The sequence below is a fragment of the Mixophyes fleayi genome, chromosome 5 (assembly GCF_038048845.1).
Source record: "Mixophyes fleayi isolate aMixFle1 chromosome 5, aMixFle1.hap1, whole genome shotgun sequence".
NCBI classification, from domain to species: Eukaryota; Metazoa; Chordata; class Amphibia; order Anura; family Limnodynastidae; genus Mixophyes; species Mixophyes fleayi.
This window is the reverse complement of record NC_134406.1, coordinates 165,027,706-165,042,673: the sequence shown is the minus strand read 5'-3', so window position 1 is coordinate 165,042,673 and position 14,968 is coordinate 165,027,706. Positions and strand designations below refer to the sequence as shown.

General features: G+C 40.8%; 1 protein-coding gene across 1 annotated transcript in view; it reads left to right on the top strand.

Moving 5' to 3' along the window:
- BCL2 (BCL2 apoptosis regulator) overlaps positions 1-14,968 on the top strand; it is a 135,273-nt gene that overhangs the window by 103,205 nt on the left and 17,100 nt on the right. The window lies entirely within an intron of this gene.

The following is a 14,968-nucleotide window of genomic DNA, read 5'->3' as shown; positions in this document are numbered from 1 at the left end:
TGTGTCCAGCAGACAACCACAGTTATACCACATTTTTATAATGAAATAAATATAAATATAGTTAATGCAAATAAAATCCCAAGGTGTCACCGGACTTCACCGTATGAAATAAAAGTCCAATTCAGACTTGCAGCCTCCCCTCACTTATATAAGGAACAATGAAGAAGGGGGTACCAATAGTGCATTATTCACTTTTAATATAAAATCTTTAGCAATAAAGAAAAATTGGATTCAAGTAATATTCCTCAATGCATTTTATCTAAATAAGATTTCTAGTAGTTAATGTTATAACCAGTGCATGGCTTTAGACAGGGAAGGTCCCTGTCCCTCCGTCTCATAAATTTACTATATAATAACCTTTATAACAATCAAATGACAGTGGAGAGAATATTTCATTATTTCCATCATAACCTTAAGGGGAGAAGCGAACCGAACACCCAAGGGCCACGATTCTCCCTAAGCCCATCCGTCTGTGTTGTTAGAAATTTTCTATGGAATTCCTCAGTGTAATCAGGCACTGTGTTGAAATAGCTATATTGAATGCATATTATGGCGTTATATATCTATTGAATCTTATTATGAGATGAGGCATTGCTTCCTCCTGCTTTCAAATAGTAAGTATGTAATGGTTCTTCTTAATTCACTTTCAAGTGTCTTGAACAAGAGGGATATGTCCCTTCTGGTTGGTTACATTTTTCAAAACACTCACCAGGATTGGTGCAGAATGCCATAGAAAACCATACCCACTAACTAAGGATCACACATGCTGCACCTCCATCCAACTGGCCACCTGACCTTCTATCCCAGTGACAACCATAAACCGAGGTGTAATAAAATAACCCATTCTGTGGACCAGGAACACTTCAGGACTGCTGCCTAGCTAGATCTCGGAATTCCCACTAAAATATAATTGTGATGAGATATGCGTGACAGGACATTAAAACTTTGGGTTTAGCCTGCTGGACGCCCATGTTAAAAACTAGATTTGCCATTGCTTGTGTTGGATTATAGTGTGTTAACCATGTATACATTTATTTTATGTCTATTATATATTCTTAACGTAAACCAAGTAGGTATAATTAATGTCTAGTACAGTACTTATATTGGGATATTGGCATTTTATAAGAGGGAATCTACACACAGAGAAGCACATGTTAATTAGTCTTTTGTCTCAGCTAAGCCCAGGGAAGGGGAGATCAGAGCTGCATTAAGGCTTTGGAGGGCCCAGAGCACTTAAGACATTGGGTCCCTAAAATTAAGAGCATTGTGTAATCTTTCATGAGAGAGTGTTACTAACTTACCCATAATTTAACAATACTTTACTATTTAGTTCCTCAGCAAAAATGATTAAGATCAGAAGATTGTAGATACCTGCCATCTTTAGGCTCAAAATTAGTGCAGAATTCCAATGTTTATATAAAAAGCATATGTTGCTGGGTTCTCTATTTTGGACAGTACTGACGCATGGTTACAGCTCTGGTTTGTCGCAGTGAGGCAAAGGTTTAACTGCAAGGGGAATACGAAGTCTCAGCAGACTTTGCAACTTTGTACACCCCAAAAGCGGGAAGACATTGAGTTTAGTCCCGATTTACGTGGGTAGAGCAGTGAAGAGCGTGGCTCAGCAGCTGGGATTGCAAATTGTAGTGTCTGAGAATGGCCGTTGATGAGGTACAAGATACTGTTTATAATAGAGTGCATCTTTCACCCACTGTTTGCGTAGGTGATTTATTTATCCCATGTTGAGGCTAAAGCTATACAGTCCTGCCTTTTTCAAGGAGATAACCAATAAGACCCTCCCCTTAAGCACCACAAAGAGGTTATTTCAAACCTTAAATTGGCCTCTGGTCCCTATAATATCAAGGCCCTCTCCACTATGTGCATACTGAAGATATCCAATCTGATAAACGTATCCCATGCATCCTATTAAGCCAGGGTGTGCATTCCTCCATTTCCAAGAGCCTGATTGAAAATGAGCTCTACCTATAAAGTCAGACATGTTTTATTAAGTTTTATGTTTATATTTTTAAGGTTTGAATTCAATGTTTTAGCTCTAATTACTGACCTAAATTCTAGCCTCTGTACCATTTCGGACTAAACCACCATGCACACATTTAGAATTTCGCTAATTAAAGCAATATCTCTGCATATTGTGTGACATATCTACAAATGTCATTTCCTGCACGGTTGGCATCATTTCACAGATTTTGTCCTAATGGCAGCTTTGCCAACCTCATTTCTGCCCAGTATATGTATGAGTCCTCACACTTTAAAGAGCCCATGACCTAAAGTTCAAAAATAAACCATGTGATAGGCCAGTGTCTGTAGATGAACGTGCCAGCCCCTGTTGACCACATTCAGCTATCATTTACTATCGTGGCAAGAATGTAAACAATACGTCAGATGTGGTTCCTGGCACTGCTATGGGCCGCGGTCTCACACCAGCGCTATGCAGTGGCCCTGCTGATGCAACAGGACAGCTGTTACTTGGAGCTGCCACTGCCCCAATTCTATTTTCTTTGTCCATCGACGTGACAACATCGTTCCTTCATTTGTTGAAGCAGGTACCTTCTGTTCAGTAACTGCTGGATATTTCTTTCCTTGCAAGGAAAAAGAGAGCCAACATCAGCAAGTCAATAGAAATTGCTTATTATTGATTTTCCCTCTGTTCTTAATACTTACTTTTTATTTTGCACACCCAATGCCAAACTTTTGAGAAGCCGTGCTTTAGCACCCTCAAGAATCCTATTTGCCAGTGGCCTAGTCGACTTTATAGGCTGTCACTGTACCCCATACACCACCACCTCCAATTATTTTTCTTCTTCTTAAACTACCATCTTTAAGCCCTTTATAGGCTGGGGATATGCTCTGCTCCCACTGCCCTATGCCATTATTTAATGCCCTTGAAGCCTCATTGTATTTAGGGTTCCTCACTTAGGGTGATCTTTACTATTCTTTAGCCAGGTCTGATTTAGCGACATTTCAAATAAATTGGGCCATTCTCTTCCTTCCTTGACCCCCAGTGCAGACTCACCTAGAAACTTTGGGGTGGCAGAGGCCTCTCCTGCAGAACTTGCCATAACTTGACCTCTTTCTACCCAGCCTTTAGGGAACAGCTGTGATAGTAACCATTCCAGGGGGTCATTTTATCAAAAAGTGGAGATGTTGCCTCCAGCAACCAATCAAATTCTAGATGTCCTTTATTTAGTATTTTCTACAGAATGATAGCTAGAATCTGATTGGTTGCTATAGGCAACATCTCCACTTTTTTAAACCCGCAGTTTGATAAATTTTATCCCCAGATCTTTTTCTTGAATACATGCATTCAGAGCTTCCAAAGCCACTTCCCAGCAAGCTTCCGAATCTTCTATCCTATTTTAGGTATGTAAATTCTGCCATAAAGAGGCTAACACTTTCACAAATTGTAATAGTACAGTAGTTATACTGGCATGTGGATATGTTAACTGTCCAATGTATTTGGATGCAAATATTACATACGCCATGCTCTATTTATAATCTATTTGTATATTGATGGAATTTAATAATTTATATTTAGGATATTTAATAATCCTTGCACTTAACTTGCACTAAAAAATCTTAGTATTTTTTTCTATTTTCATTGGCTATTTTTTATTACCATTGTACAAACTCTATTGAATGTAGATGTAAGAGTTTGAATTTACATTTTACTGTCCTTTGATTGGCAGCTTGTTATTAACATAATCCAGCCCAGTACAAATCAAGCCATCCTCTGACGAGTTAAGATGCATATTGGTCTATGGTTTGATATGCTAAAAATGAGAAGCAGAATTAACCAGACTTGAATCAGCCGCGCCATGTCCTGCTTTGTTGAGCCCCGGCTATAATAATATAATAAATATTCTCACATTAATTTTTATGTGCATCTGTCAATGCAATGTAATGTAAAACACGTGGTGTTTTAAGACAGGTTCTTGTAAAAGTATGATTTCGGCACTTAGCTTTCCAGATTTGAAAATAATGTACATATTGGTTTGTATATGCATGTCAAACCCTTCAGATATACTAAATTTACTTCTCTTTAATGCATGTAAGAAATGGCTCTTAGTGTTTCTCTTCTGCACCCCCTCAGCCAGTTAAAAGTGCTAAGCAGCAGAGCATTTAAGTGGCTTTTTCATTTTCTGCTACCATGTGCACTTCTAGCACAGGCAACAAGCCTGCAAATACTTGTACAAAAGTGACTGCTCAGCATAGGAGAAATGGAAACGTGCACCCATATTTGTGTATCGTGGACTCATCAGTGTCTGTGGGGACTCCCCAAGTGACGGCTTCTTCGCTTGCATACAGGTAGATTGGTTCCCATCTGGCACTTGGAGACATCCCAGTCCTAATGTATTGGGGTACACATAGCACTGAGTTGCCATATCTCAATAAATCTATGTATCTAAATCTAATATCTACGTTGGGCGGTAAGCTATTTAAATGTTACAAAGCAGTTGTAGCCATGCACAGAATCCTCTGTTTAGTCTGAGAAATAAAAATAAGAACGACCATTGTGTTAGATGGCATCACATATTTAACAGAATTTCATGCAATAACCGTTGTTTCTTCTTGTTTCATTCAGAGTTTGGAGTTTCAGTAATCTTTCTTTCCTATAGATTTGCTCATTCCTGTGTACCCTTTCCCTTTTGTTGGTATGCTAAATTAAATCCATATGCTTAGCACATTGTATAGATTAAATCATCTGTATGCACAATCATGCTTCACTATATACAAGTTTTAAAGTCAGCGTCTGTTTCTCATAGGGTTTCACTGACTTCCTGTTCTCTCCATGCACTGACTGGCTCTGCTAGTACCTTTCTTCACCTTGTAAAATATAAAACCTGTGCATATTATTTAACTGTTTAAATGTGGCATTCCCTTATTGGTTTCTGACCAATTAATACAGAAATGTACTTAAAAGGCTTTGGGCCTAACATAAATAACCAGCTGTTCAAATAAGATTTGGCATATGGACTAAATTGAATGTCTGATGAGTGAAAATGGATAATAAGCCAAAATGTAAGCAACACTGAACTCTTGCCTAGGTGGGTTCAATATTAGTTTCTCTTTGCAAGAAATCATTAAGCCAATTAAGAAAACAAAAGTGCATCAAAATATGGTCATAGTGACCCTGATTCATTAAGGAACGTAAATACCGATACGTGCTGTATTTTGTGTAAAATCGCTCTGTGCATGCTCAGAACCGGACTATATAACAGTGAACGCCAAAAATATCCAATTCATCTTCAAGCGCAAAGGACATTTATGACAGCCTTGAAAGCCATTTCTGTTTTAAATTTCCCCTGCAAAGTTGCCGAATATCGGTGACTTGCAGAGTCCACTGCTTAATATATTTACCCCCATGAATGTGTAAACTTTTGCCCATAACAATATATTGGAATGGTTTATTTACAGCTCTTATTAACCTGCAATGTCTGATTTGATCCCTCTGTACAAAAGTTAAGTAATATAGGAACACAAAAAATACTAGGCGCTCTAAGTTTCTTGGTAATTGGAAGAGGCGGCAGCTGGAAAAAAGAGTTTTGCTAGCCTGTTAAAACAAGAACACTGAAAATTGTATACCAGATCCTGGTAATTATAAAAACAATACAAATATATATAAAAAAAAAACAACACACTAGGTGCGCCTATCAATAAAATCTTGTAAATGTAATACTGTAAGAACATAAAAAACAACAATATTGCCTAAACATTCATTCAAGTAAATGGTAAATCACTGTGATTCCACGCAGTTTACTTTCAAAACACACTGATTGAAAAATACAAAGCAGCTGCTAGCGTTATATCATTTTAATGCGACTCATTCATTGGATTTTGCTATTACTTTGCATATGATTTGGGTATCGCACTGAAAGCTTTCAAATAAAATGTAGGTTTTGGCTATTGTTTTATAAATAAACCGGTATAATGCAATGTAGCATGAGTAAATTCTACACTTAGCTGTATGTTAGAACAATTCAATATTTAGTAGAATTACAGCCAGGGCCAGTGCTAGCATGTTCGGTGCTCTGGCTGTAATAAAAAAATAATTTTGCACCCTGATTTTTTAAATTATTTGTTCATTCAATAATGCTTTTTCTTTTAATGCAAATCATATAATACACTTTACTAAAGAGAGTAATACTAATAAATACTAGGGATGTGCACCGGCGACTTTTGAGGTCTCGTGTTTTGTGTTTTGGATCCGGATTTTCGTTATTTTTGAGGTTCGGATTTGTCTCGCAAAACACTTGACGAAAGGTCTCGGTTCGGATTTAAGGTATTGGATTCGGATTTTTTTTGAAAAAAACATAAAAAGTTTAAAAATCAAGTTTTTGGGCTTATTTTCACTCCTAGGCTATTATTAACCTCAATAACATTCAATAACAAGCATTTCCACTAATTTACAGTGTATTCTGAACACCTCACAATATAGTTATTAGTCCAAAACGTTGCAACAAGGTATCTTTCTGGACTGCGTAGAGGAGTGGGTCACCACAATATATATTAAAAACCCTGAACTTTTATGATTCGCACCAATAATTGTACCTGGACTGCGTAGAGGAGTGGGTCACCACAATATATTAAAAACCCTGAACTTTTATGAATCGCACCAATAAATGTACCTGGACTGCGTAGAGGAGTGGGTCACCACAATATATTAAAAACCCTGAACTTTTATGAATCGCACCAATAAATGTACCTGGACTGCGTAGACGAGTGGGTCACCACAATATCTTAAAAACCCTGAACTTTTATGAATCGCACCAATAAATGTACCTGGACTGCGTAGAGGAGTGGGTCACCACAATATATTAAAAACCCTGAACTTTTATGAATCGCACCAATAATTGTACCTGGACTGCGTAGAGGAGTGGGTCACCACAATATATTAAAAACCCTGAACTTTTATGAATCGCACCAATAAATGTACCTGGACTGCGTAGAGGAGTGGGTCACCACAATATCTTAAAAACCCTGAACTTTTATGAATCGCACCAATAAATGTACCTGGACTGCGTAGAGGAGTGGGTCACCACAATATATTAAAAACCCTGAACTTTTATGAATCGCACCAATAAATGTACCTGGACTGCGTAGAGGAGTGGGTCACCACAATATCTTAAAAACCCTGAACTTTTATGAATCGCACCAATAAATGTACCTGGACTGCGTAGAGGAGTGGGTCACCACAATATCTTAAAAACCCTGAACTTTTATGAATCGCACCAATAAATGTACCTGGACTGCGTAGAGGAGTGGGTCACCACAATATATTAAAAACCCTGAACTTTTATGAATCGCACCAATAAATGTACCTGGACTGCGTAGAGGAGTGGGCACTGGGCACCACAATAAAATATATAAAAAACCTTCAACAGGTCTGCATTACACTACACATACGGCTGCTCCTCCATCCTCTCCATCATATACATGTTGGAGTTTTAGCGTGTGACAACCTCTTGTTTTTGATAATGTCAGTGCATTTTGAATATTTTTCAATTTGCCCCACACCACTGAATGTACTTTATCTATGATACGCATCTATCTATCTTGACTGCGTAGTGTGGTGGCCCCGGTACACAATTTGGTACCGGGGCCACAATAAAATAAATACACCCTCCACGTGTCAGAATTCCACCAAACAAGTATCTGGACTGCGTAGTGGGGTGGCCCCGGTACCCAACTTGATACCGGGGCCACAATAAAATAAATACACCCTCCACGTGTCAGAATTCCACCAAACAAGTATCTGGACTGCGTAGTGGGGTGGCCCCGGTACCCAACTTGATACCGGGGCCACAATAAAATAAATACACCCTCCACGTGTCAGAATTCCACCAAACAAGTATCTGGACTGCGTAGTGGGGTGGCCCCGGTACCCAACTTGATACCGGGGCCACAATAAAATAAATACACCCTCCACGTGTCAGAATTCCACCAAACAAGTATCTGGACTGCGTAGTGGGGTGGCCCCGGTACCCAACTTGATACCGGGGCCACAATACCTCCTCCAAACATGCTACAGACAATTCGTCATTGAGATCCCATTAAGTATGTTAAAGACAGACAGGGTCCAAGTGTTATTAGTTGACTTTGTAAAGAAAAAAACTGTCCCTGTTGCACATAGTCGTGCAATGAAGACTTACTTTTTCATTTAAAGGCACGATCTTTCAAGTGTAGTGTTTGTAAGTCTAAGTCATATTATACTTTTGGTAAAATTGGTTTTTTTTGTTCCTCTTTATGTTAATTAATTAGTAATAGAATTAAAGTAGGAAATAGAATTAAATAGAATTAAAGTAGGAAATAGAGTGGTATAGAGTTGTAGTGTGGTATAGATAGAGTGGTCCACACAATATAATAATAAAACCCTCAACTGGTCTGAATTCCACCAAACAAGTATCTTGACTGCGTAGTGTGGTGGCCCCGGTACACAATTTGGTACCGAGGCCACAATATAATTTAAAAACCCTCCACGTGTCGGAATTCCACCAAACAAGTATCTGGACTGCATAGTGGGGTGGCCCCGGTACCCAATTTGATACCGGGGCCACAATACCTCCTCAAAACATGCTCCAGACAATTCGTCATTGACAGACCCCAGACAGACAGGGTCGTAGTGTTATTGTTTGACTTTGTAAACCCAAAAAAATGTCCCTGTTGCACTTGCACATAGTCGTGCAATGAAGACTGACTTTTTCATTTAAAGGCACGATCTTTCAAGTGTAGTGTTTGTAAGTCTAAGTCATATTATACTTTTGGTAAAATTGTTTTTTTTTGTTCCTCTTTATGGTAATTAATTAGTAATAGAATTAAAGTAGGAAATAGAATTAAATAGAATTAAAGTAGGAAATAGAGTGGTATAGAGTTGTAGTGTGGTATAGATAGAGTGGTCCACACAATATAATAATAAAACCCTCAACTGGTCTGAATTCCACCAAACAAGTATCTTGACTGCGTAGTGTGGTGGCCCCGGTACACAATTTGGTACCGAGGCCACAATATAATTTAAAAACCCTCCACGTGTCGGAATTCCACCAAACAAGTATCTGGACTGCATAGTGGGGTGGCCCCGGTACCCAATTTGATACCGGGGCCACATTACCTCCTCCAATTTCCAAGTGTAGTGTTTATAACATCTTAACACTACACTAATTCTAGCACGTCAAAACCTCTTGTTTTAAATAATGACAGGGCATTTAACTTTTGATTTAATTTATTGAATTTGTTGGCATTTTCTTTTACTTTTTGAACATGGCAAACGACTGTTGAATGGTCACATAATGCCAAAAAAAAAGGTGCAAGATGGAATTGTCCTTGGGCCCTCCCACCCACCCTTATGTTGTTGAAATAGGACATGCACACTTTAACAAACCAATCATTTCAGCGACAGGGCCTACCAAACAACTGTGGCTGAAATGATTGGTTTGTTTGGGCCCCCACACCAATAAAACAATTCATCTCTCCCTGTACAAACTAAACAGGCTCTACTGAGGAAAGATGTCGTCCTTATCCTCAACCTCTGATTCCTCTCCCCCTACAGTGTGTACTTCCTCCTCCTCACACATTATCAATTCGTCCCCGCTGGACTCCACAACCACAGTCCCTCTGTACTGTCTGGAGGGCAGTGCTGTACTTCATTGAGGAATTGATTATTCATTTTTATAAACATCATTTTTTCAACGTTGTGAGGAAGCAACCTCCTTCGCCGCTCACTGACCAGGTTCCCCGCTGCACTAAAAACTCTTTCCGAGTACACACTGGAGGGGGGACAACTCAGTTAAAAAATAGAGCCAGTTTGTACAGGGGCTTCCAAACTGCCTTTTGGAGTTCTACCACGTCACTACCTCTAGTTAATTTAGATTGCAAGGCTTGTAAATATAAATACTTTGAAGATAAAAAAAAGCAGGCTGCACAGACTGTGGAGCTAGAAAGTGAAATTAAATGGACCACGTTACTTTGGTGGCTATCTATGCCCCCCCCCCCGCCCTACACTTGTAGTTGAATATAAATAAAGCAGCCTGCATAGACTGTAGAACTAGCAATTCAAATATACAAAGAAATGGACAAAGGCAGTTTGGTATCTGTCTGCATCAGATCCCCTCTCCACTAGGAGTAAAACAGAAAACTTTTCAGCCGTTATATAATCTAGAATATAAATAGAAATTGAGAAATGCAATTTGGTATCTGTCTGCATCATAATCATCAACATCCTCCTCAGCGCCAGCTACATCAATATCCTCCTCCCAGTGCACAACATTCACACCTTCATTAGCCAAATCTGTAACTGGACTGTGGGTGATCCTTCCAGCATATGCAGAGGGCGTGCTGCAAATGCTGGATGGAGTCACCTCTTCCCGTACAGTGATGGGAAGGTCAGGGTTCACAACCAACAACACCCTTGGACTCGCCTTGGGGATTTGTGATGTCATCTGTTTAGAAGGCAGAGTTCTTTGCTGTTTTGTTGTTGTTGCTGACAGCATAACTCTCTTAAATTTTTTGTGGGGGGGGGGAGGAGGGCTTTGATCCTTGGGTGAAGTTGGACCACTAGTCATGAACACGGGACAGGGCCTAAGCCGTTCCTTGCCACTACTTGTCGTAATTGGCATATTGGCAACTTTACGTTTCTCCTCAGATGATTTTAAGTTTCTCTTTTTGCTACTTTTTCTTAACTTGGGCTTTTTGGATTTTACATGCCCGGTACTACGAGATTTGGCATCGGGCTTGGAAGACGACGTTGATGGCATTTCATCGTCTATGTCATGACTAGTGGCAGCAGCTTCAGCATTAGGAGGAAGTGGGTCTTGATCTTTCCCTACTTTATCCTCCAAATTTTTGGTCTCCATTATATGTAGCACAAGATACTGCAGAATGTGTGAACTTGGTAATATTGCAGTACCAATGGACTTATACTGCTGGATTGGTTTTGCAAATTTGGTTATAATTATTATATATTTTTTTTTTTTAAAATTTTTTATTTTTTTTTACTTTTTTTTTATTTTTAAAAAACTTGGGAATAGTGGGGAAATAACTATGCCCTTAGAAGCACAGAGCACAGGACACAGCACCACTGGACTGAACAGGACACGGCACAGGACCCAGCAGCACTACGGAACTCAGCAGGACAGAGCACAGGACACAGCACCACTGGACTGATACTGCAGAATGTGTAAACTTTGTAATATTGCAGTACCACTGGACTTTTACTGCTGAATGTGTGAACTTGGTAATATTGCAGTACCAATGGACTTATAATGCTGGATTGGTTTTGCAAATTTGGTTATAATTATTATATATTTTTTTTTTTAAAAAAATTTTATTTTTTTTTACTTTTTTTTTATTTTTAAAAAACTTGGGAATAGTGGGGAAATAACTATGCCCTTAGAAGCACAGAGCACAGGACACAGCACCACTGGACTGAACAGGACCCAGCAGCACTACGGAACTCAGCAGGACAGAGCACAGGACACAGCACCACTGGACTGATACTGCAGAATGTGTAAACTTTGTAATATTGCAGTACCACTGGACTTTTACTGCTGAATGTGTGAACTTGGTAATATTGCAGTACCAATGGGCTTATACTGCAGGATTGGTTGTGAAAATTTTGTGGTAATTAAAAAATATTAAAGTAGTTTTTGGTATTTTATAAAAAAAAAAATTTTTTATTTTTTTAAACACAGGGGAATATTGGGGAAATAACTATGCCCTTAGAAGCACAGAGCACAGGACACAGCACCACTGGACTGAACAGGACACAGCACAGGACCCAGCAGCACCACTGACCTCAGAAGGACAGAGCACAGCACACAGCACCACTGGACTGATACTGCAGAACACAGCACAGCACAGCACAGCACTAAACAGCACAGAACTAAACAGCACAGAACTAAACAGCACAGAACTAAACAGCACAGAGGACCACCTAACACACCCTCCCTCTACCCTGATCAATGCCCGAGTGAAGATGGCGGCGACTAGCGGGGAATTTATAGGATCCGAGTATCGCGAGATCCGACAACGGGATTATGAGTCAGAGCCTCAGTTTCACTTTTGAATTTGGCGCCAATACCCGGATCTGTCTCGGATCCGACTCGGATCCGCAACGTTCGGGTGGGCTCGGATTTCAGAAATCCGAGCGCGCTCATCCCTAATAAATACATTAAACAGCAAGCATGAATTGCTATATGAATAATATAAACGAAGAACATATATTCTTTGTAATAAGATTTTAAATGTTTGGCAAATTAGTTTGGTTTTGCCCCCTACTTCATTACACTGTACCCCCTTTTGATCCCACTGTGCCCCTTCTTCATCACACTTTGCACCTTTATGACACTGTGCCCTCTCCTCCATCACACTGTGCCCTCTCCTCATACCACTGCTGCTGCCTTCTCATCCACACTGCTGCCTCCCTCCTTCATTAACATTGCTGTCCCCCTCCTTTTTCCACATTGCTGTCCCCCTCCTTTTTCCACATACTGTCCCCCTCCTTCTTGAACATTACTGTCTCCCACCTTTTTCTACATTACTGTTCCCCTCCTTCTTGAACATAACTGTCCCCCTCCTTTTTCCACATTACTGTCCCCTTCCTTTTTCCACATTACTGTCCCCCTCCTTCTTGAACATTACTGTCCCCCTCCTTCTTGAACATTATTGTCCCCCTCCTTTTTCCACATTACTGTCCCCCTCATTTTTCCACATTACTGTCCCCTTCCTTTTTCCACATAACTGTCCCCCTCCTTTTTCCACATTACTGTCCCCCTCCTTTTTCCACATTACTGTCCCCCTCCTTCTTGACCATTACTGTCCCCCTCCTTCTTGACCATTACTGTCCCCCTCCTTTTTCCACATTACTGTCCCCTTCCTTTTTCCACATTACTGTCCCCTTCCTTTTTCCACATTACTGTCCCCCTCCTTCTTGAACATTACTGTCTCCCACCTTTTTCCACATTACTGTCCCCCTCCTTTTTCCACATTACTGTCCCCCTCCTTTTTCCACATTACTGTCCCCCTCCTTCTTGAACATTACTGTCCCCCTCCTTCTTGAACATTATTGTCCCCCTCCTTTTTCCACATTACTGTCCCCCTCATTTTTCCACATTACTGTCCCCTTCCTTTTTCCACATAACTGTCCCCCTCCTTTTTCCACATTACTGTCCCCCTCCTTTTTCCACATTACTGTCCCCCTCCTTCTTGACCATTACTGTCCCCCTCCTTCTTGACCATTACTGTCCCCCTCCTTTTTCCACATTACTGTCCCCTTCCTTTTTCCACATTACTGTCCCCTTCCTTCTTGAACATTACTGTCTCCCACCTTTTTCCACATTACTGTCCCCCTCCTTTTTCCACATTACTGTCCCCCTCCTTTTTCCACATTACTGTCCCCCTCCTTCTTGAACATTACTGTCCCCCTCCTTCTTGAACATTATTGTCCCCCTCCTTTTTCCACATTACTGTCCCCCTCATTTTTCCACATTACTGTCCCCTTCCTTTTTCCACATAACTGTCCCCCTCCTTTTTCCACATTACTGTCCCCCTCCTTTTTCCACATTACTGTCCCCCTCCTTCTTGACCATTACTGTCCCCCTCCTTCTTGACCATTACTGTCCCCCTCCTTTTTCCACATTACTGTCCCCTTCCTTTTTCCACATTACTGTCCCCTTCCTTTTTCCACATTACTGTCCCCCTCCTTCTTGAACATTACTGTCTCCCACCTTTTTCCACATTACTGTCCCCCTCCTTTTTCCACATTACTGTCCCCCTCCTTTTTCCACATTACTGTCCCCCTCATTTTTCCACATTACTGTCCCCCTCCTTTTTCCACATTACTGTCCCCCTCCTTTTTCCACATTACTGTCCCCCTCCTTTTTCCACATTACTGTCCCCCTCCTTCTTGACCATTACTGTCCCCCTCCTTTTTCCACATTACTGTCCCCCTCCTTTTTCCACATTACTGTCCCCCTCCTTTTTCCACATTACTGTCCCCCTCCTTTTTCCACATTACTGTCCCCCTCCTTTTTCCACATTACTGTCCCCCTCCTTTTTCCACATTACTGTCCCCCTCCTTTTTCCATATACTGTTCCCCTCCTTCAACATTACTGTCCCGCTCCTTTTCCACATTACTGTCCCGCTCCTTTTTCCACATTACTGTCCCCCTCCTTTTTCCACATTACTGCCCCCTCCTTTTTCCACATACTGTCCCCCTCCTTTTTCCATCTATTGTCCCCCCTTCTTGAACATTACTGTCCCCCTCTATTTTCCACATTACTGTCCCCCTTTTTTTCCCACATACTGTCCCCCTCCTTTTTCCATATGCTGTCCCCCTTCTTCTTGAACATTATTGTCCCTCACCTTTTTCCCCACATACTGCCCCTCTCCTTCCCCCCTCCCCCACATACTGTCCCCCTCCATTATTTACTTACCTTTCTATGACCTTCTTTCCTTCTCTTTTCTACTTCTGTCTTCTCTTGTTGCTGGCTCGGTTTGTTGCTTTTCTGTGAGCAGCTCTTCACTGCCAGTGTCGGGACGTGATGACGTCACGCCCGACACTTTAAGTGAGAAGGGAGCAGAGGCAATGGGAAGGAGGGCACCGGTTCCGCCGGGGTTTTTTTTTTTTCTATTTTTTTTTTTTAGGTGCTGGTGGTCAAGCGGTATTGGCAGATGGGGGGATCGCCCGTCAGTTTTGGCGTCCCCCCGCCATGCTTATCCCGCTTACCGTATTCCACTGGCTCTGATTACAGTAGCTGTACATGAATTTGCAAGGTTTGATGTAAATGGCCACGGAGAAACTGTTGCTGTTTGTGTGCTGTATCAGTGAAGATCCTATGTGAATCCGAGTTTGAACTTACAGCTCTCGATTAAATTGTTCATTGAAGTGACTGCTACCAAAGGAAACATTAAATTGATGGTGATCCACGATCTTTACAGCAAACAGCTCCCTTGATA